Consider the following 22,047-nt stretch of genomic DNA (forward strand, 5'->3'; position numbering starts at 1 on the left):
TTTTGCTTATATGAACCTCTCTGAATGGTCAACAGATGGCACCTGGTTGGTTATTAGATTTCTTTTTCCGTGATGTTGGTCATGTTGAACTGCTTTTGCCCTTTAATGGCTGGCGATGATTGGGACTCCTCCTTCATGAATAGATTAAAAATGCAGAGGATGAATCCAGCTCATTCCCCACACTCAAGTACTTCTATAAAAAATAAACTTTGTTTAGCCCCCACTGAAAAACTGAGAGCTATCTTGGTATCTAGAAACATGAAGGTACATTTCTTTGAATGAGATATAGAAGTTATTGTCTGGAAATCATTGTGATCACCCGGCCCCTATACTTCAGAAAACTAAAGAAGTGCAGGGATGGAATGCAAAATATAAAAAACAGTGAACTGCAGTATTGTAAATGAAAGTAAAATGCCTTATTATTGAAAGAGGAAGAGGAGAATGAAAAAGGAAGATGACATGCATTACAACAGTGGTATGCATTAGGGATTTCCCAGTAAGCAGTGGCATAACTACAGAAGGTGCAGGGGGAGCAGTTGCTATGGGGCCCACCATTTGGGGGGGCCCGAGTTCCAGCAAGCTATCTGAATTTTTTTTTTAATATAAACTTTATTTAATCTGGCTCTGTAGTTATGCCGGCACCACTGGCACTGACTTCGGGTCTCACCAGGAGACAAAGTCCCGTACTCATTAGAGCCGCCCTGCCCCAGAGCAGCCCGCAGCCACCCACAAGAAGACTCATGAGATGATGACGTCATCATCAAGAGAGTGACAGTCCAGGATGGAGAAGCCCAGCATTCAGGTAAGACGTGGTTGGGGTAGGGTGGCTGGGTCCTCACTGCAGATGGTGTCTTGGTAGGCAGCAGTAGTAATAGCCTGCTGTCACTGCCCTTACATCGGCTGCTGAAATGACCCGACAGGAGGTAGCCAGGTGATTTGGGAAGAGTGCCGAAGAAGGGACTTGGAGGTGTCTCGGGGATGGCCCTCAACATGGTGCCCGCAGCATGCAGAGGAGCAGCAGAGCTGCGCTCCAGGGGATGAAGCAGCCAGAGTGTGGTGTACAGTGAGCTCAACGGAATGCTCAGACAGCGGGTAACAGTGAATCCAGTGACAGAGCACTACAGAGATGCGGCCACCATCTTGCCCATGCTAGCCAAGCCCCCGATTATAAGACTCTACTGACCAATAAGGAACAAAATTTGCAGACTTCTTTCATCCCACAAAAAATTATCTAAAGTACCAGGAGCAAAGCTGAATCTTTGCAAACCATATAAGACACCTGTCACCCTCTCAAGGTTTTGAATTGTGTCTTCTACTGTGTTCTCTATAATCCCTTGGTGCTGTGGTGGATACCTGACTTGGGGGGCCCCTTAGAAATGTTGCTATGGGGCCCAAAAAGTTCTAGGTAAGCCCCTGCCAGTAAGCAAACACTTTCACTTTTTGTATACTTTGGCTTACTCTAACAAAGTACCAACTATTACATCAAGCCTTTTTGCCTTTTGCCTCAGTGATGTCTCTAATTATAGTGCAGTAAAATGTTGAACATTGGCTAGGAACACAAAATAGCATGTGTATATTAACTTTATGCAGTATTTTTCCTACAATTTGGCACAGTGTGTTTATGGATGACAATTATTTTTATGAATACTTAAAGTTAACCTACAAAGCAGTCGTCGATTACCAAAAATATGTTTGTCTTATTTTTAACTATGTGCACATTTTGTAACAGAAAATGTCAGTGAAATATATACTATGTATGCCACTTGCTAAAACACTTCTCTTGATGAATTGTTGGTCTGTGGCTGTCTATTCTCTTTATTTCGTGTACTTTTTTATTTCAAGTACACTGTATTTATCCAAATAGCACAGTCTGTTGATAGTACATGTATATTTTATTAAGTAACTCCGGTCTGTAAGGCATTTGAGTCTGAATGAAGCTGCCAGCAGTATAGAAAATTGTGCTCTTGAAGCCATTTGAGAATCTCCAAGTTGCTAAGCAACATATGTAATTTATCCTCTAGGTTATGCCAATGCTTGACATAAACACATACTCATTCTGGGTTCCTCTGCACCACCAAGGACAAATTAAATAATTATTGTTGTCGTGATATTCGTATTAGGCATTCTTTTCAACAGCTTCTAATGATAAGGTCTATTAAATCTTTTATGTCAAAACAGTAAATGTTAAGATATTCTTAAATACTGTATATACATAAAGAAGAAGGTCAAGCAAACTATATTTGGAAGAGGGCTAATACATGTTATATATATTGTAAATAAATGTTTGATCTATGTAGTTAGATTTTATGAATAGTTAAACCTTATGTACCAGTATCTTTGTTCACCTTTCTAAGGGGAAGATGTATCAAAGTTTGGATAGAGTTAAGGTGGAGAGACAAAAAGTACCAACCAAACAGCTCCTAACTGTCAATTTACATGCTGTGCTTGAAAAATGACAGGAGCTAATTTGGTTGGTACTTCATATTTCTTCAAGCTTTGATAAATCTCACCAAAGTTTTTATCTGCCTTTGTGCAGTATCCTTGGAGATTACAGGAAAGATTACAGTAGTTGCAAAGTAAAGAAAACATGCTTTAATAAAATAATGCATTTTGCATGTGGATTAAAACTGATATCAGCTATTCCTGCTGTAATTATTTTCTAAATAATATATATAATGTACATCAGACAAAGGCCCTCATTCAGAGCCGTACGCTCTGAGCAGAGCGCACGCTCTGAATGAGGGCCGCCCTCCATGAAAATGGAGCGTCCTCCTGGACGCTCGTATAGCAGTGGGTCACCACCCACAGGCTATACGAGCGTGCAGTTTAATGGCCGCGATGGTCGTAACCATCGCGACCATCGAAACTGCGAGCCGGAGCCTGCGGTTGAGGTTTTCAACCGCAAGCTCCGGAGTGATTTTAGCTCTATCAGAGCCAAAATCACTCCCACTGACATCACTAGTGATGTCAGTGGGCCGGCTTCTGACGGGAGGCGTTTCGGTGGGAATGCCCCCGTCAGGGAGGCACGCCCCCGGCACACCTACAAAAGGGGGCGTGCTGTCAATCAACATCGACAGCACGCCCCCTTTGATCAGACACAACGAGCGAAGGACTTTCCTTCGCTCGTCGCGTCTGGCGCATGCGCACGACGGAGCTCCCTCCGTCGTGCGCATGCTCAGTGCAGAACATCGACCCACTTGCGAGCGGACAGCCGCTCGCGAGTGGGTCTGAATCAGGCCCAAAATTCCATGATTATTAAAAAACACCAATAATCCAAAATGGTAATTAATCAAACACAATGTACAGTAACATCAATAATATTTGGTAATCATTCTTAGTCCATAAGAAATAAACTGTATAATATGATTACAAAAAAAATATTTTATTTTTATATTAGTTTAATATTTGACCATTTATTATACAAACTGATTATCCAAACTACCGTCAAATTATTTGACATACTCAGAATTCTACTGTATGTAAGGTATAAACATTCATTTAAGGCATATTCTGGATGAGAAGTACCATCAATTACACTGGGGAACAAAAAAAATATTTTTTTTCTTAAGGATTTAAGATTGGTTTGAGAGTACTCGCAGGTTCTATTTTCGCATTTGATCTTCGCTATAGCTGAATTGGCTCCAGTTTTCAAATTAATGAAAAATTATAAAATTCAATTATTTTCTCCATTTGAAGTACCTTACTAGTCTAGGCCTGCTTTACTTAACAGAATCAACTTAGTTTTACTTTTTTAACAACTAGCCTCTTTCAACAATAACAAGAATTTGTTTTATTTGTAATAACGTAGCTTGTAGTCTCATATGAGACACATAGCACATTCAAATCTCCTCACTAACGCTGGGAGGAGGCATGGCAGTGCACTGCTGAGCCTGCTGGGACATCCTAAAACAAAAGCCATGCCTCCTTCCAGCATACAGAGAGGAGCAACTGAGAGGACTGAGTGACGCAGTTAGCACACCTCCTGTTCCTTTGTTCGCCCCTCTCTCTGTGCCATCACAACCAATTTCCTGCCGTTTGGGCTTTGTTTTGTTCAGTGCGTCCTCAGCTTTTGTTGGGAGTTAGCACTGAATGTGTGAAACAAAACGTTTTTGTTGTAAAAATTAGTTCTTCTCGGAGACGGTGTACTAACAACCTTGATGTTTTTTGTTACATTTGTGGCAAATATAGTGTTGCAAAAGAAAGAAAAAATATAACTGTATTCGTAGAACAAGCATATCAGGCTTATTTTGGATGTCACATTAGACAGCAAAACAAGATTTGGGTGCCTCACAAAGTTTGTAAAACCTACGTGGAATCACTCCGCAATTGGAGTAAAGGTGATCGAAAATGACTTTATTTCGGCATACCTATGATGTGGTGTGAGCCAAAAAAATCACTTGAGTGACTGCTATTTTTGTGCTGTAAATGTGAAGGGTATGAATTGATTTAAGAAACACAAATGGGATACCCAAGTATGAATTCTGCAAAACAACCGATACCACATAGCAAAAATTTACCTGTACCATCATTCAGTTCTTTGTGCTAAATTGAATGTGATGATGTGGAAATGTTAATTTCATCCAGTGCAAGTGACAATAAAGATGAAAGTGAATTTGAAGAAAGTTCCTCTACTCCAAACAAATTTTCTCAAAAGGACCTAAACGATTTAATTCATGACTTGAATTTATCAAAAAATAGAGCTGAGCTTTTAGCATCCAGACTTCAAGAAAAGCACTGTCTTGAGCCAGATGTTACTATAACGTCATATCAAAATAGAGAGCAAGCCATACTGCCGTTCTTTAGCCAAGATAACAATCTTGTGCATTGCAACAATATTCCGGAACTTCTCCAGATGATGGGCTTACCAGAATATCGAGCAGAAGACTGGCGGCTCTTTTGGATAGTTCAAAAAAGAACTTAAAATGTGTATTACTGCACAATGGGAATACATTTGCGTCGATTCCTATCGGTCATTCAACAAAACAGAACAGTAGAAAAATATCAAGTTAGTCTTAGAAAAAATTGCTTATTCTCAGCATCAGTGGTCTGTTTGTGTCGATTTAAAAATGGAAAACTTTCTTCTTTGGCAGCAAAGTGGATATACTAAGTATCCTTGTCACATATGCTTATGGGATAGTAGTGCAAAACAAAAGCACTGGCAGGAAACTGTATGGCCTCCAAGAGAAGTTATAACTTTAGGAAGCCAACATCAATCAAGAGCCCTTAATTGACAGGAAAAAAAATCATACTGCCACCTCTCCATTTCAAACTGGGTTTAATGCAACAATTTGTAAAACCATTGGACAAATCAGGCAATTGTTTCACATATATTTGTCGAACATTTCCATCTCTTAGTATTGAAAAATTAAAGGCAGGAATTTTTGATGGCCCACAGATACGGAAACCGGTGAAGGATCCAAATTTTACCACATCTATGACTGAAACCGAATCTGAAGCATGGCTGAGTTATGTGTCTGTCATTCAAAATTTTTTAGGCAATCACAAGGCAGACAATTATCATGAATTAGTCCACAACATTCTAAAATGTTTCTAGAAAGTAGGTGCCAACATGAGTATTAAAGTCAATTTTTTGTACAGCCATTTAGATCACTTCCCATCCAATTTAGGAGATTTAAGCAAAGAACAGGGTGAATGGTTCCACCAGGATATTCAGGTAATGGAAGAAAAATATCAGTGGGATCATCACATGATAGCCGATTACTGTTGGAGTATGTAGAGGGACTGCCCACAACAAGAATACAAAAGAAAATCCTACAAAAAACGGTTCTCATAGCTTCCTAACATTTATGTATGTAATTATCCTGTGTCTTTTTATAACATTTTACAAATCAAATTTAATCAGAATAAAAAAAATATCTTTTTAACTACTTTTAGAATTGTTTAATTAAAATTTTCATAAATTATTAAAGACATATGTTTATCTCAAAAACTAGAGCCAATTGAAAAATAAGCATGGCATATTCATGATCAGGAGCACAAAATTAATCGAAATTGACTCTTAAATCACTGGCAACAGATTGACTGTTCCCCAGTGTTATGCTTACAAGATTTTTGACTTCAGATATCTATGTCGTTGGTGAACAGGTCCTTAGCATGTTTTAGATAATTTACCTAAACAAACCACTAATCTTAATAAAGAATTTGTCTTATAAAATAAAATAACATTCACAATTACAGTATATTCGTCAAAACTGTACCAGAAAAATAGATATTTCAAATAAAGTTGTGATTATGGAGAGGCCATGTTCATGGACTTCCTATCAGTTATGTAAGTAAAAGTCACAAAGTCTTCCACCTTTCAGAGAAAATGGCTGACAATCTAAAACTAGAGCAAGCACCCACTTTAGGAACTTATACATTTTGAAATATTATTTGTGAGTGTTTTACATATGCTATATTATAGTCTGTTAGGTGGTCTTTTAAAATGGTGGATACCATTATTTAAAATGGCGGATACCATTATTGTTACTTACTTTGGGTGGGATGTACTAAAAGCAAAATGTGTGGGAAACTCTGAAAGATGCCGTTTTGGAGTTCTGGCCATATTCCCAGTATATGCCAAGTCCTGGAATGCAATACTTTCTGGAGCTTGAACCCACTTGATAACACCACATATAGATGGCATTGCCTAATAGAAGCCCATGGACTTTTCTTTTCAATGTTCCCTGAGAGGGATCCAATCAGATCCCTCCCAGTATCCCCCCACAGTATACGTGTCAACTGGTGCATGCGCAGAAGAACTCCCAGGTCATAAACCCGGAACGTCTATCATTGCAAAGGACAGCTCTTACAGAAGAGCTGTCCTTTGTGAATTTAATTGCAATTCTAAGTGGACATAAGTGTTATTAACTCAACTATTCACCCAATAAGTGGCAGGATATATCACATCCAAAATGCGATGCATAGTAAATCCCGCCCTGTACCACTTAAATTAGTTTTTATAGAATTGGTTCAGTTAGATGCCATGTATATGATAAATAGTTTAGGTAGATATAATTTTATCATTTACTGGTATCCCAATGACAATACTGTATTTGAATAAAAGGGAGACAGAATCACTGAATTGAACTAAAAATTAGCACAGAAATAATCTGGTTGATACAGTATATCTGTTCATTGTGCAAGTTTCTATAAATTAGCTCCTTGTTTGTTAATAGCAATAGTATGTCTATTAATAGCAATGTAAATGCAGCAGGAGGTGAATGTAGGAATCAGACACCTCCTTGCTGCATCTGTGAGCCCAGCACCTTGACCAAGGTTGCAGCCTGGGATCACCATCGTAACCATCGTTTACCGCAGCCTGGCTGGGTTGTGGCAGCTGCAAGGCCAGGATATCTGCATCCATTGATGCAGACCCTGGCCTCGTCCCTCATGGAAGAAAAAAGGGGCAACTACCCCTGTTTCTGGTAACACAGTCCGTCTCTGCACTGCCCCCCAAATGCTTTTGCCTGTCAATCAGGCAGAGACTTGGGGGAACCCCATGCGGTATCGCAGGACCCATTCTGCACATGCACAGAAAAGGTCGCAGACCACTTACCATCGGAGATGTGCGTTAATTACTGGATTAGCATACATCTTTGAATCAGGCCCAAAGACAGTTGTCTCTGAAGCCATTTGCTAAACTGAATCCTAGTAATTACTGTAAACTGGCTCAATATAACACAGATTACAGATATCAGTATATTCCATCGTTGTTAGTATAACAAAAGTTTAGACTTAAGTGAGACCTTGGTTCTTATAACTTACAGAAAGTGGACTCTATGTGCTAAATAACTCTCACGAAATTGTATGGTATGAAACTTCAGGTTTCTATAAAATAACTGCAGCTCTGATGCTTTTCTATCACCTTTTGATGAAAACATCTTCCTTTTAGGAATGAGGGGCTCTGTTTTAATGGCTTTTGTTGTGTTACTTTACCAAATTGCAGTATAGATTTTCTATATCCAGGCCCTGAAGAGCAACACTGTATATTGGAAATAAGCAAAAGGCACAGATTATACAATCGTATTATCCGCTCTCTCTACTAGATTGCTCTTCTTTATAATAACCTGCATTCTGAATCATTTTATTTTGAGATTTCAATGAGCAATAAAATATAGCAGCTTAAAAACAATGCTGTTGCAAGATTTGTATTGGAAAACAATGCCTGCGGAAAAATAATTTTGCCTTCAGTAGGTTAAGGAGGCCACTCAGGTTTTAAGAATTTATATACTTTGTTAAAATAGAAATATGAGCTGTGTGCAGCTGTGATAATATAACTTACTTGTATGATTTCCCACAAAGACTCAGCACTAACAAGGCAAAAAAAAAAAAAAACTTTTGTTTCTTTTAAACAACAGGTTAGATTTTGCTACAAATATGTCGCCATTTAAAAAAAAGTAACTGCGATGATGTGTTTAAATAGAGTTGAAACTTTTCCTGAAACAGAATGCAACTTGTGGCTAGTTATTGTTGTCATAGCAACTGCTTAACAAAATCATTGTAAGGTTATTCATTTTCAAGCTGATGTATAAATAATATGATGTATGGATCATTATATACAACATTCAGTGGAGATTGAATGTACAGTATTTGCTCACGAAGCTTGTGAAATCTGATAAGCTTACTTTTAAGCCAGTGACATTTGAATTACATTTTTAATATATTTTTTTTACTCTTCAAGTGCAGAATGAATAGAATATAAACTTCCATATCCTCAAATTATAACTCAAATTATACCTGTTTTGACAAGCATTTGGTCTCTTTCTATGCAGTGCCTGGTAAAAACTAAATATACAGAATACAGATATGTTCTTTTATACTGTGGCTACAGTTGCACCATATAGCGCTTCTCAGTGTGCCAGGTTCCGTGCATCTCGGTGGTGCCGAGCAACTTTTTGCTCTAAATGTGCATCTTACAATAACTGCTTAAATTAAACAATGGTGTTCCCAGTGGAATGTTTATAACACATGGTTATTAGAGAAGAAATATCACATAACTGAGTAAAGTTATGCATAACCAGATTTAAGGTTATATAAATAAACAGCAATTTATTATCAAAGAACAAAACAGAGGTAGAAATACAGTCTATTGGTGCAGCAATACTCAACTGAAGGCCCCCATACATCAGCGAAGGATCGCCGTGATACAGCGATCCAGAGATGCCGGGTCGGCGCATCAGTGAAATCCAACATGTTGGATTTCACAGATTTGCCAATCACAATCAAAAAATTATTGTTATTGGCAGATCGGTGAAATTTAATATGTAGAATTTCACTGATCCTGCGACAGATCACGGAACATTGATGTCGGCCGGTCGGCATTTCTGACCGGCAGATCGCCATTTCCGATCGGATTGCAGGATCGCGGTGATCCATCTCTGATGTATGGGGGCCTTTATATGTGGTCAAATTTGTCCTATATATCGTCATTCATGGGAGGTCTGCTTCATGTCTATAATGGATGGTCACACTTGCAGACATCTAAGCGCAAGTACATGTCATTCACAGTTCCTTACAGGAATCCCCCATTCTTCCTGCTGATGGATTTTCATCCTTTTCCTCCCTTCAGACAATTTCCCTCATATACTCGTTTTCTTGCTGACCATACTATTCACACCATATAAGGGACTTCTATTACCAACTGTTTCTTTTGAGTTCACCACTGTACCTAGGTCCCTTAATGTTCTGTTTGACTTAACAGTTAGCCATTCTCTAAAAAAAAACATGACTGCATGGTACATTTGCTGCTTGAAATATGTAGAAATTAACTTATTCAACCTATGATTTCATACCACCCTCTAATTTCTACATAACACATAAAACACACATTATACGGTAAAACACATACTAGGATTACATCAGTTTCTATTAAATATCAAAAAGGTTCAGTTGACTGAAATCTTGAAAATGTCTTGATATGTGGATCCAACCAATAAAAGGCTCAAGATTAGTTTTGCATAATAAATAAGGATGTATTAATTGTGCCAGATCTTATATCTCTGTCTTCCTGAACTCTCCTGTATAAGGAATCACATCTCTGGCACATTGTCATCTCAGGCACATCTCCCATGAGGTTCTCATCTCCTGTTCCAACCATCAACCTCAATGCTAAGACAAATAAACAATGTGAGATAAACTATAACAATAAAACAAAATAAACATTTCCTTATTCTGCTATAAATATATCTTCCACCTGTCTATTTCTATTACCACTAAACATTTTTTGTTTAAAACAACCATATCATAAATGTTTGTCTTTGTTAGAGATGAGCGGGTTCGGATCTCAGAGATCGGACCCACACGATTATAGGGGTTTCGGGGCGATCCGAGCGAAGCTCAGATCTCCCTGCCTGCCCCAGATCCCTAACCAGGGCAAAACTTTGTGACCCCCCTGTCAGGTCGGGAGGTTTTGCATTGAGCAGGCTTAACGCTGATTGGCAGAGAGAGCTGTCTGTCACGGCTCTCAGCCAATCAGCATTAAACCCATTGAAAATGCACTTGAAGAAAAAGAAGATGGCACCCGCCAGCTCCCACCGCCTGACACCACTGGCACCCCCCACTACCAACACCGCTGGCTGCCCCCCTGGCAGCATCCCCCGCTGCCGACACCACCACTACTGACACTACCTGCACCCCTGCACTGCTGCTCCACGTACTGAGGACACAGTCAACGACCCCCACACTGCCAACACTCCCACACTGAGGACAATACCAGCACCCCCTGCACTGCCAACATTGTCAGCACACATGCACTTAGGACACCACTGGCATCCCCGCTCTACCAGCACCCTGCATTGAGAACACCCCTGCACTGCCAACACAGTAAGCAAACCTGTACTGAGGACACTGCCGGCACCCCCGCTCTGCAGACACCGCCGGTACCCTTCACTGAGAACACAGCCAACAAACCTGCACTAAAGACACCACTGGCACCCCCGCACTGCCAACATAGCCAGCAAACCTGCACTAAAGACACCACTGTCACCACAGCAATGCTGACACAGCCAGCAGACCTGCACTAAAGACACCGCTGGCACCCCCGCACTGCCGACATCACCGGTACCCTTCACTGAAGACACTGCCAGCACCACAGCACTGCCAGTCCATGTACTGAGGACACCGTCAGCAACCCTGCTCTGCCGACACTGCTGTCACAGTAAGTGCACTATTGGTGTATCCAACCCACACTGTATAACACACTGTATCCATGTTGGAAATTAGAAATTGAACTGCCACATGTTAGTGCTGCCCAAATGTGTCACTTAGCTTAGACAGCCAGCTAGCTGGATGCATCCTTTTGGCCTTAACTAGATGAAGCAAATAATATTGTGAGGTGGTCAAAATTGATTGGAAATTACTGTAAATAAATGTTATTGAGGTTAATTATACTGTAGGAACAAAAACAGCCAAATTTATGTAATTTTTGCTGTTTTTATTTTTTTTTAAGAAAAAATCCATATCCAAAACCAAAACACAAAGATGAGGTTTTGGCAAAACCAGGGGGGATCCAGATCCAAAATCAAAACCAAAACACAAGGGTCGGCACACATCTCTAGTGTTTGTGCACCAGATATAATATCTTATATAAAAGTTCCACCTCTTACCAGACTCTGGTTAACTATATATATATATATATATATATATATATATATATATATATATATATGTATATACACACTATCTGTAGAATAACTTTATTGATTCATGTTAGTCTGAGAAATTTGCCCAAAAACATAAAGGTTAACTGTATGTACGATCTGCCCATAGGCACTAATGAGCATTAAAACTCCCTTGTGTATCCAGCGTTCACATGGTGTGTTTACCTATGTAAATGAGATATGATGCACTGCACTAGGATTGGTTTCCAGTCTTGTTAAATGTTGATGAGAACATCAGTGTGGCCAGCCCTCTGATGAAGTATTATACGAAACGTGTTAGAGCGTGGCTACACTGACGCTTGTTCCTGTACCCTGGTTGTCCGTGTGTCTGAGGCAGGGAAGTCCAGCATCCAATGCACTGTTCTCTGGCGGCCACCGGAAACACGTGGTGACGTGATCAGAGAAGACAGCTTCTGACAGACGGAGCCAGCCATGGGGATTACAGTAATTATACCATGTGGTACCCAGCCCACAGAGATGTTTTAACAGGTACAGGCAATACTTGCTTATACCTGGAGTGTTTTATACCTATTTTAATAAATACAATTCATGCACTCTTTGGCGTCCCCTGCCTTGTCTATTCACAGTGTCTTCATCACCCAAGAATCCCGGGTTCATTAGGAGGGGAGCTGCGATCCGAACATATTCCCTGGAACTAAGTGTCTTAAATTTCATATGAAAATGGGACTATTTAAGAGGGACTTATACACTGGGACTGTCCTAATTTGGTAAAACAACTCCTATCTAGCGCACTGGTATTACTGTGGATATGTGTATTTGAATTGTGGATTCAAAATACTGGAAGCTGCTGATGATTGTTTACCGTTGTATTACATTTCATATATACTGTGTGAGCGCATCACAATGTATAGAAGTAGTGATCTGAGATCACGGAGATCTCAACAATGTGCAAGACTTTTTGATGAAAGTTCAGAGAATTGTGTGGCACCAGATAATCCCTTGATAAAGGATAATAGTGATCTATATATGCAGTTGGAGAAACTACTTATCAAGGAAACTAAAACATGGTGGGACATAATGGGATTGAAGAATTATCTCAAATGTGGCCGTGTGGTCTCAGATTAACAAAAAATCCCACTATAGGATATGACAATCCAAAATTCATGAAAGAGTGGTTTGGAATATTAGATAAATGCTCCATGGCTCTTATGAAATTATTGATTTTTGAAAAAAATAAAATGTTAAAAGATATAGAAAAATAACTGGTTGTTCTGGATAATAAATTAGAAACAGTTAAAGTTACAGATGTATTTCTGAAGAAGAAAGGGGAGATTGAGGAAAAAGTGTCCAACATTGAGGATAAAGTCATAGACACTAGGTTAAGGAAATACACCAGAGATAAATTAGATTATCAAAAGAATCAAGTAAGATCATGGCATCTTGAATGCAAAACTGTAAATAATCAACAAACCGTTGGCCAAAACTCCCCATATAGAAGAGGTCCCAATGCGATGAAGCAGAGGGGTACTCCACTGTATTATAATAAAAAAACAACTATGGGTAGAGAATATGATGGGAGGATTGACAATAGTGAAAATTGGGAGGTCCCTAAAAAGAGGGGAGGTCCTCAAAAGAGATATGATATAACATAAAAAAAATTCTCACATACAAACAGATATGAGGTATTGAATTATGTGAATGAGAACATTCAGTCCCCTAGGAATGTTTTTTTAGGGAGACGAATGACCCTGAACAACACATAGAGGGGAAATCTAAAAGTAAAACCAGTTGGGATAAAAAGAAGATAGGGAGAGCATGAGGAAATTGAGCTACCAAAAAGAGCACCAAAGATTTGAAGTCTAAAATAAATAGTGAAAATATGGTTATTTTTAATATTTCCAAAATAGAACTTACACTGCTAGAGAATCAAGTCTTTAAAAAAGGATTATCATTTTGCTCCTTGATTTGAATTTGTATATAAGAAAATTGACCCTAAAAATAAATTTAAGAAAACCAGATGCAATTTTGAAAAACTGGGATAATAAAACCCAGGTGGAAACATCAGCCTCATGTTTAAAACCTAGGAGCATCTTCTAAACTTTAGAATCTAGGGTCTCCTATGTCGAGCTTTTTTCAAAAAATTTTAAGAAGGACTTTGAAAAAATGGAGTCAACTAAAATAAACAAATATAAAAATGTTACCAAAAAAGAATGAGGACTTAAAGAATCTGGCATCAAATGATAAACTGGTTAAAAAAAATGCAGACAATGGGGGGTATAGTAATTATGGATAGAGAATTCTATGTACAGGAGGCTATGAAATTGCTCAATGATGCTAACTCCTATAAGAAATTGTATAAAGACCCTATGACTGCTTTTCTAGGAGATTTATATCATATATTACAAAAAGGTCTAAATGATAAGTGTATAATCAAAAAGGAGTACAATTATCTGTATAACGAATGTCCCAATATTGCCACATTTTACCACATACTGAAAATCCATAAAGATTTATTCCAATTATTGTTGGTATTGGGTCCTTGACATCAAGGTTATCTGAATACTTTGATATTTTCTTGAAAAAATATGTGGTTGAGCTGGATTCGCATATATTCATAACTCTACACATGTATTGCAAATTATTAACAATATTGAGTGGAAGGAACATTATAAGTGGTGTACAGTGGATGTACAATCACTGTTCACCTCGATCCCACACGAAAAAGGGATTGATACTATTAAAAACAGGTTAAGTAGAGATCTGAATGTTAAAGATACTATGAGAGAATTTATGTGTAACTGTCTTAAATTTGTGTTGAAATTCAACTACTTTACCTTCCTTGATGAGTGGTATATTCAAATGTGTGGTACAGCAATGAGCACAAATTGTGCGCTGAGTGTGGCTAATATTTACATGGGAGAGTGGAAGGAGACTACTCTAGTTGGTGAATTGAAAGAACATGTAGTTCTCTTTAAATGATTTATTGACAATATTTTGATTGTCTGGAGTAGAGAAGATTCCCAATTTGAAAAATTTATGGAAGTGATTAAAGTAAATGAGTATAATTTTAAATTTACACATTCCATATCAAATAAAAAGATTGAATTTTTAGATCTGGTATTAGATACTGAACATTTTTCTACTGATAATTGTTTTTTAACTTACACACACTTTAAAAGTGAAGACATTAATAGCTATCTTGAATACTCCAGCTGCCATCTCCCTCAGTGGATTAAAAATATCCCATATTCTCAATTCTCCCGATTACAATGGAATTGTACAAATCCCATATTATTTGACAAACAGGCTGTTATATATGAGGATAGATTTAGACAAAGAGGCTATCCAGAAGATCTTATAGCCAAATCAAAAGGGAAAGCCCGTGATAGATCAAGGGAGGAGTGGTTACAGTATAAAGAAAAAAGTATGAAGATCAATGACCCTAAAAGGTTTTGTCCCTTTATTACACAATACAGCAGTTCTGAAAAAGAAATAAGGGATATTATGAAGAAAAACTGGCATATTTTAGAACTGGACCCTATACTTCCACGTACTTATCGGACCAACCAAATATGGTGTACAAGAAATCCAGAAGTATAAAATCTATGGTTTCTAGGAGTTTACTAGAGTCAGAAGTTAAACCAGAGAAACCCATGCTTTTAGGTGTAAAAGGATTTTATTCCTGTGGGGGTTGTAAAGTGTGCAAAATAGGAGAAAAAGGAGCTAATAGTTTTTCTGGCCCAAATTCTGACGCATATTTTTTTATCAAAGACTTCATCAATTGTAATTCCAATTTTATAGTCTACTTGATTACTTGCCCATGTGGCCTCATATATATATAGGCAAGACTAAAAGAACCTTGAAAATTAGAATAATGGAGCATGTACGGAATGTTAAAAATGAAGTACTGAATACCACGTCACTTCAAAACATTCCATAAAAGTAATCCTGAAGGAATGAAATTTAAGGGCATAGAGTATGTACCCAAACCAAAAAGGGGTGGTGACAGGGAAAAGTTATTGACAAAAAGAGAAACATACTGAATAATCACCCTTGATACACAGGTCCCTAAAGGTCTTAATGAGGGATCTGACATCACACCGTTTATAGAATAATTTACAATTTTAATCTGACATTCTGGGTAGGTTTGGTTTGATATTATTATTGTATGGTGATTGGACCCTTATGATGTTTTAGCCAAAAAAGTTTCCATATATAAAAAATGTGTTTAGCTATTTTATGATGAAAATGGTCTATAGAACAAAATGTTTTTTGTGTAAGTAGGAGCTGCCATCTCACTGTTTGTTTCATCTGATTTTCATACATTAGGGCATATTTAAACTTATGCTGAAATGTATTTAAACTGTAAATGTTAACACTATTGGTATTATTTAGGGAGAATAATGTTTTTTCTATTCTGCAGTTTAGCTTTATTGGGTTAAACTGTAATGTATATAAGTCTGATATACAAGCCCAGTATTAAAAGGGTGGCATGTTTTGTGTCTCACGGAATTCTATGACCTAACTGTGGACACTTATAAAAAGCAAATTGCCTTATTTGTACTGTTTTTAGAATAACGTACGATCTGCTCATATGCACTAATGTGCATTAAAACTCCCTTGTGTATCCAGCGTTCACATGGTGTGTTTACCCATGTAAATGAGATATGATGCACTGCACTAGGATTGTTTTCCAGTCTTGTTAAATGTTGATGAGAACGTCAGTGTGGCCAGCCCTCTGATGAAGTATTATACGAAACGCGTTAGGGCATGGCTACACTGACGCTTGTTCCTGTACCCTGGTTGTCCGTGTGTCTGAAGCGGGGAAGTCCGGCATCCGATGCGCTGTTCTCTGGCGGCCGCCGGAGACACGTGGTGACGTGATCGGAGAAGACAGCTGCTGACAGATGGAGCCAGCCATGGGGATTACAGTAATTATACCATGTGGTACCCAGCCCACAGAGATGTTTTAACAGGTACAGGCAATACTTGCTTATACCTGGAGTGTTTTATACTTATTTTAATAAATACAATTCATGCACTATTTGGTGCCCCCTGCCTTGTCTATTCACAGTGTCTTCATCACCCAAGAATCCCGGGTTCATTAGGAGGGGAGCTGCCATCTGAATATATTCCCTGAATCTAAGTGTCTTAAATTTCATATGAAAACGGGACTATTTAAGAGGGACTTATACACTGGGACTGTCCTTATTTAGTAAAACAACTCCTATCTAGTGCACTGGTATTATTGTGGATAAAATATATATATATATATATATATATATATATATATATATATATAACAATAGTGTAAGCGGCGCACCAAGCTCAGAATCAAACGTATATGGGACAAATCTACAAATACGATACAATAGTGAGATAAACACTCCCTATTAAAGGTGGCAGCCGAATGCTTCCCAGAGATGGTCTGTTCAGTAAACCAACAGTTAGATAAATAAATAAATAAATAGTGGAAGACAGGCGCCTTCAGTGTACGGATCAATAATAGTGTTCAAAGAAGTCGTTCGAGGATGTAAGTCCACAATCTTTAGGGTAATTCCTGCAGTGTCCTCACACGTCGACCCTCAAAGGTGTATATCTCAGAGAAAAACAAAAATAGAACAAAACATAGTGTAGCTAGTAATAAATATTAATAGTGCTCAATACACTGGAAATTGTGAAAAGATAATTAGTGAATAAGCACTCCACTCGTGCTCAGAGAAAGAGTTCCAGCACCAAAGATATCAAAGCCTCGTACCGACACGTATCCTACGTGTCATTGCCCGCCTCCAGTCAGACAGGAGGCGGGCAATGACATGTAGGATCTGATTGTCTCCTGTGTGATGGCCGCATCCTCATTAAACAGAACCTAATTTACACTGAGCTGTAAAGACATATAGTCAGTAGGAGGCTTTGATATCTTTGGTGCTGGAACTCTATCTCTGAGCATGAGTGGAGTGCTTATTCACTAATTATCTTTTCACATTTTCTAGTGTATTGAGCACTATTAATATTTATTATTTTGTTTTTCTCTGAGATATACACCTATGAGGGTCGATGTGTGAGGACACTGCAGGAATTACCCTAAAGATTGTGGACTTACATCCTCGAACTACTTCTTTGAACACTATTATTGATTGGTACACTGAAGGCTGAAGGCGCCTGTCTTCCACTATTTATTTATATATATATATATATATATTTATATACAGTATATATAAATATAAATACCAATATTGCGCTAGTGACTATCAATCGTCAGATGGTATAAATGATCTGATAGTCAAATAGGGATGTTAATGCCCAAAAAGGTCCTTTTCCAGAAATGTTCTATGGAATTAACAATAATAATGTTGTTTTTTTGGGGAGCACCTAAACTGGATTATATAACTCTATATGGGATCCAAATCACCTTTATATAGTATAATACATATAGTGTTGTGAGGTGATAATGGTGAATTTTATATTCCTCCTATCAGGCCTACTAAGAGACCTTTTTCACCCTGAGTTTACCCAAATACAACTTATAACTTTCTTTCCTTTTTGTACATAGTTTTATTAAAAAACATGAAATCACATTTAAACCTTATTCTCACATATACATAGACATCTTGACCATTGTTGGACAGATGTTAGTACAGTTGCTGTCTTCCTTTATAGGGACAAGCTCTTTGACAACCTGTAGGGCTACTTTGGATCTTGATATTTTGGTACCAACGCATTTCATCATAAATGACTTCCTCAGGGGTGTTTGTTAGAGACTATTATTTACTTCTACCATGAGTATATCTACCAGGAAAATCAATTTAAGGATGGTGATAATGTGAGCTATTAGCATAGGCTCAAATAATAAATCTCTCAGCTAGTACATCTTGTTTGCAACTGGTTATCTATTTCTATCTGAGATTTAAATCTACTAGGAAGGTAAGCTTTTAACCTAGACTCAATATAGATTCAATATAGATTCAATATATATATATATATATATATATATATATATATATATATATATATATATATATCTTCTGCTCTAAAAACTCACTATTTTAGATATAAAAACCTCTCTGTTACCTAAACAAGACATCCATTCATTCACTCAATCAATAATGCTGATGTCATTTTTGTGCATGGTAAGATGCATGGAAAACCAAATCCAATATATTCCACTTTGTTTCTGTAAAATGGGTGTCTTTGTCTGCTTGAATCTTCTTTGACATGCCAAAATATCAATAAGTCATTACGTCTTTGTGACAACTACAGGAAAGTCTCTTTTCTTGTAAAACTCTTCTTGAGGCAATTTCACTACTGAATGACGGTGTTCTGTAGCTGTTATTTTACTGTTCATGATGCATTCTCCAATATCAGGCCACAGCTGTTGGCAAATGTAACAGGTTCGGCAATGTCTCTTTGCTGGAATATACCTTCAGCTCCATTATGGCATGAAAGTTCTTGCATCCAATGTCCTGGCACAATCAGTGCTGTCTCTGTGATGAATTGCACACCATGTTCTGTACTCAGTCCATTTAATTGTTCTCCATGACAGTAACTGGTGTGTACATTAACACATTGCAGGTCACTTTTCCAGTTGTCCATATAGGCTTCTTGTCAGCTATCAAGATTTCAGTATGAAGATTCACACTTTAGTATTTTCAGTGACAAGTTTATTAACCCCTTCTTCTCCTGTCTGTCGGCTGATAACGTTTAAAGATAGCTGCTTTGACTGCAGCAAAAGTCCATAAAAATGCAATATGGGTGCAGGCAGCACCATAATCCAAGAAGGAAAACTGCTCTCTGTCTTGCAGCGGATCCTCCCACCAAGCAGACAGTTCTGGTATCTCTGGCGACATTGGTTTACACTTCACCAGCCTGGCAAGGAAATCAGGAACAGTTTTCATTCGTCTCCTGTCTTGCTTTAACATTTTCTCTTTATCAAAGTGTTTTCCTGTGCCTCTCCATTAGGTAAATTCAATTTCTCTGCTTCAAATTCTCCAAATTACATCATCACAGACCCTGTCATTGCCGTTAGTAACAGTGAGTATTTCAGCTATATCAAAACCATTGATTGATAAGGTTTTGTCAGGGAATATACTGGGGTCTGAACTTCATCACCAAACACAAAATCTGCATCAAATTTTTTCCCAATCAGTGTGTCTGTAATTGTCTGTTGATTTCTTATATCAGACAATCCCCCAATCAGTTTGTTTGTAGTGGATGTATGCACATCATAGATTGTTATCAGTATCTTTCCACTCCATATCAGTGTGTTTCCCACACCCACCTGTACACAATTGGTAGGTAAAACATAATCATCATTTGCAATAGATATTTCCTCAAATTTCTCATTTTTATTGTGATAACATTTCTCTATTTCTATCTGACATGTTTTCCTCTCAGTTTGGGCTACCCCCCTCCCTGTCTCTGTGTCAGTGAAATGTACTTCTAATTCTGGACAGTGATGATTCTGACTCCCTCTCCCATTGGAATTTCTTAACTCCTCAGAATGATCAGAAACAAGGATATTGCCTTCATCCTGATTTTCAATGATAGGTAATGATAAATACATAAATTTATCTTGTAAAGTCTCAAAATCCATTTTTAAGAGCCTCCATTTCCCACATTCAGACATCCCCACATTACTTGGATTCATATCAACATCTAATTTCTGCTGACATTTTTGCACATACTGTATTTTTGGAATTTCACCAACTGCTTCTCCAATGTAGAATTTGCAAGCTGTTTGCATATATGAAACATGTTTTTTATTTTCAGTAATAAAACAATACATACATACACTGAGATTTTTTTTCTTATCTAATCACAAAAATCTTTCTCATATACAGTGCCAAATCATCTTGCACACTGTCATACAACATTAAATGTGATTTTTTACTAAAGTAATCACAAAACCTCTCTCATAACCAGTCAAATCATCTTACACACTGTGATTCTCATGAGACAGAGGGAAACATACAATGTGATACCTCCTTCACAATACAGTGAATCAAAGGTACACTTACATATTGTGATCTGCAGCTGATCACACCTCCTGCACATTAATAATGAGACAGAAACACACTTACATATTGTGATCTGCAGCTGATCACACCTCCTGCACATTAATAATAAGACAGAGACACACTTACATATTGTGATCTGCAGCTGATCACACCTCCTGCACATTAATAATAAGACAGAGGCACACTTACACACTGTGATCTGCAATAGATCACTCCTCCCACACATTAATAATGAGACAGAGGCACACTTACACACTGTGATCTGCAACTGATCACACCTCCCGCACATTAATAATGAGACAGAGGCACACTTACACACTGTGATCTGCAACTGATCACACCTCCCGCACATTAATAATGAGACAGAGGCACACTTACACACTGTGATCTGCAACTGATCACTCCTCCCACACATTAATAATGAGACAGAGACACACTTACACACTGTGATCTGCAACTGATCACACCTCCCGCACATTAATAATGAGACAGAGGCACACTTACACACTGTGATCTGCAACTGATCACACCTCCCGCATATTTATAGTGAGACAGAGGCACACTTACACACTGTGATCTGCAACTGATCATACCTCCCGCACATTAATAATGAGACAGAGACACAATTACACACTGTGATCTGCAACTGATCACACCTCTTGCACATTAATAATAAGACAGAGACACACTTACACACTGTGATCTGCAACTGATAACTCCTCCCACACATTAATAATGAGACAGAGACACACTTACACACTGTGATCTGCAACTGATCACACCTCCACACATTAATAATGAGACAGAGGCACACTTACACACTGTGATCTGCAACTGATCACACCTCCTGCACATTAATAATGAGACAGAGACACACTTACACACTGTGATCTGCAACTGATCACTCCTCCCACACATTAATAATGAGACAGAGACAAACTAACATACTGTGATCTGCAACTGATCACACCACCCACACATTAATAACGAGACAGAGGCACACTTACACACTGTGATCTGCAACTGATCACACCTCCTGCACATTAATAATGAGACAGAGACACACTTACACACTGTGATCTGCAACTGATCACACCTCCCGCACATTAATAATGAGACAGAGACACACTTACACACTGTGATCTGCAACTGATCACACCTCCCGTACTTTAATAATGAGACAGAGGTACACTCACACACTGTGATCTGCAACTGATCAATCCTCCCACACATTAATGAGACAGAGACACACTTACACACTGTGATCTGCAATTGATCACTCCTCCCACACATTAATAATGAGACAGAGACACACTTACACACTGTGATCTGCAACTGATCACACCTACTGCACATTAATAATGAGACAGAGGCACACTTACACACTGTGATCTGCAACTGATCACCTC

This window comes from Taudactylus pleione, unplaced genomic scaffold (assembly GCF_031769625.1).
Source record: "Taudactylus pleione unplaced genomic scaffold, aTauple2 ptg000121l, whole genome shotgun sequence".
Taxonomy (NCBI): Eukaryota; Metazoa; Chordata; class Amphibia; order Anura; family Myobatrachidae; genus Taudactylus; species Taudactylus pleione.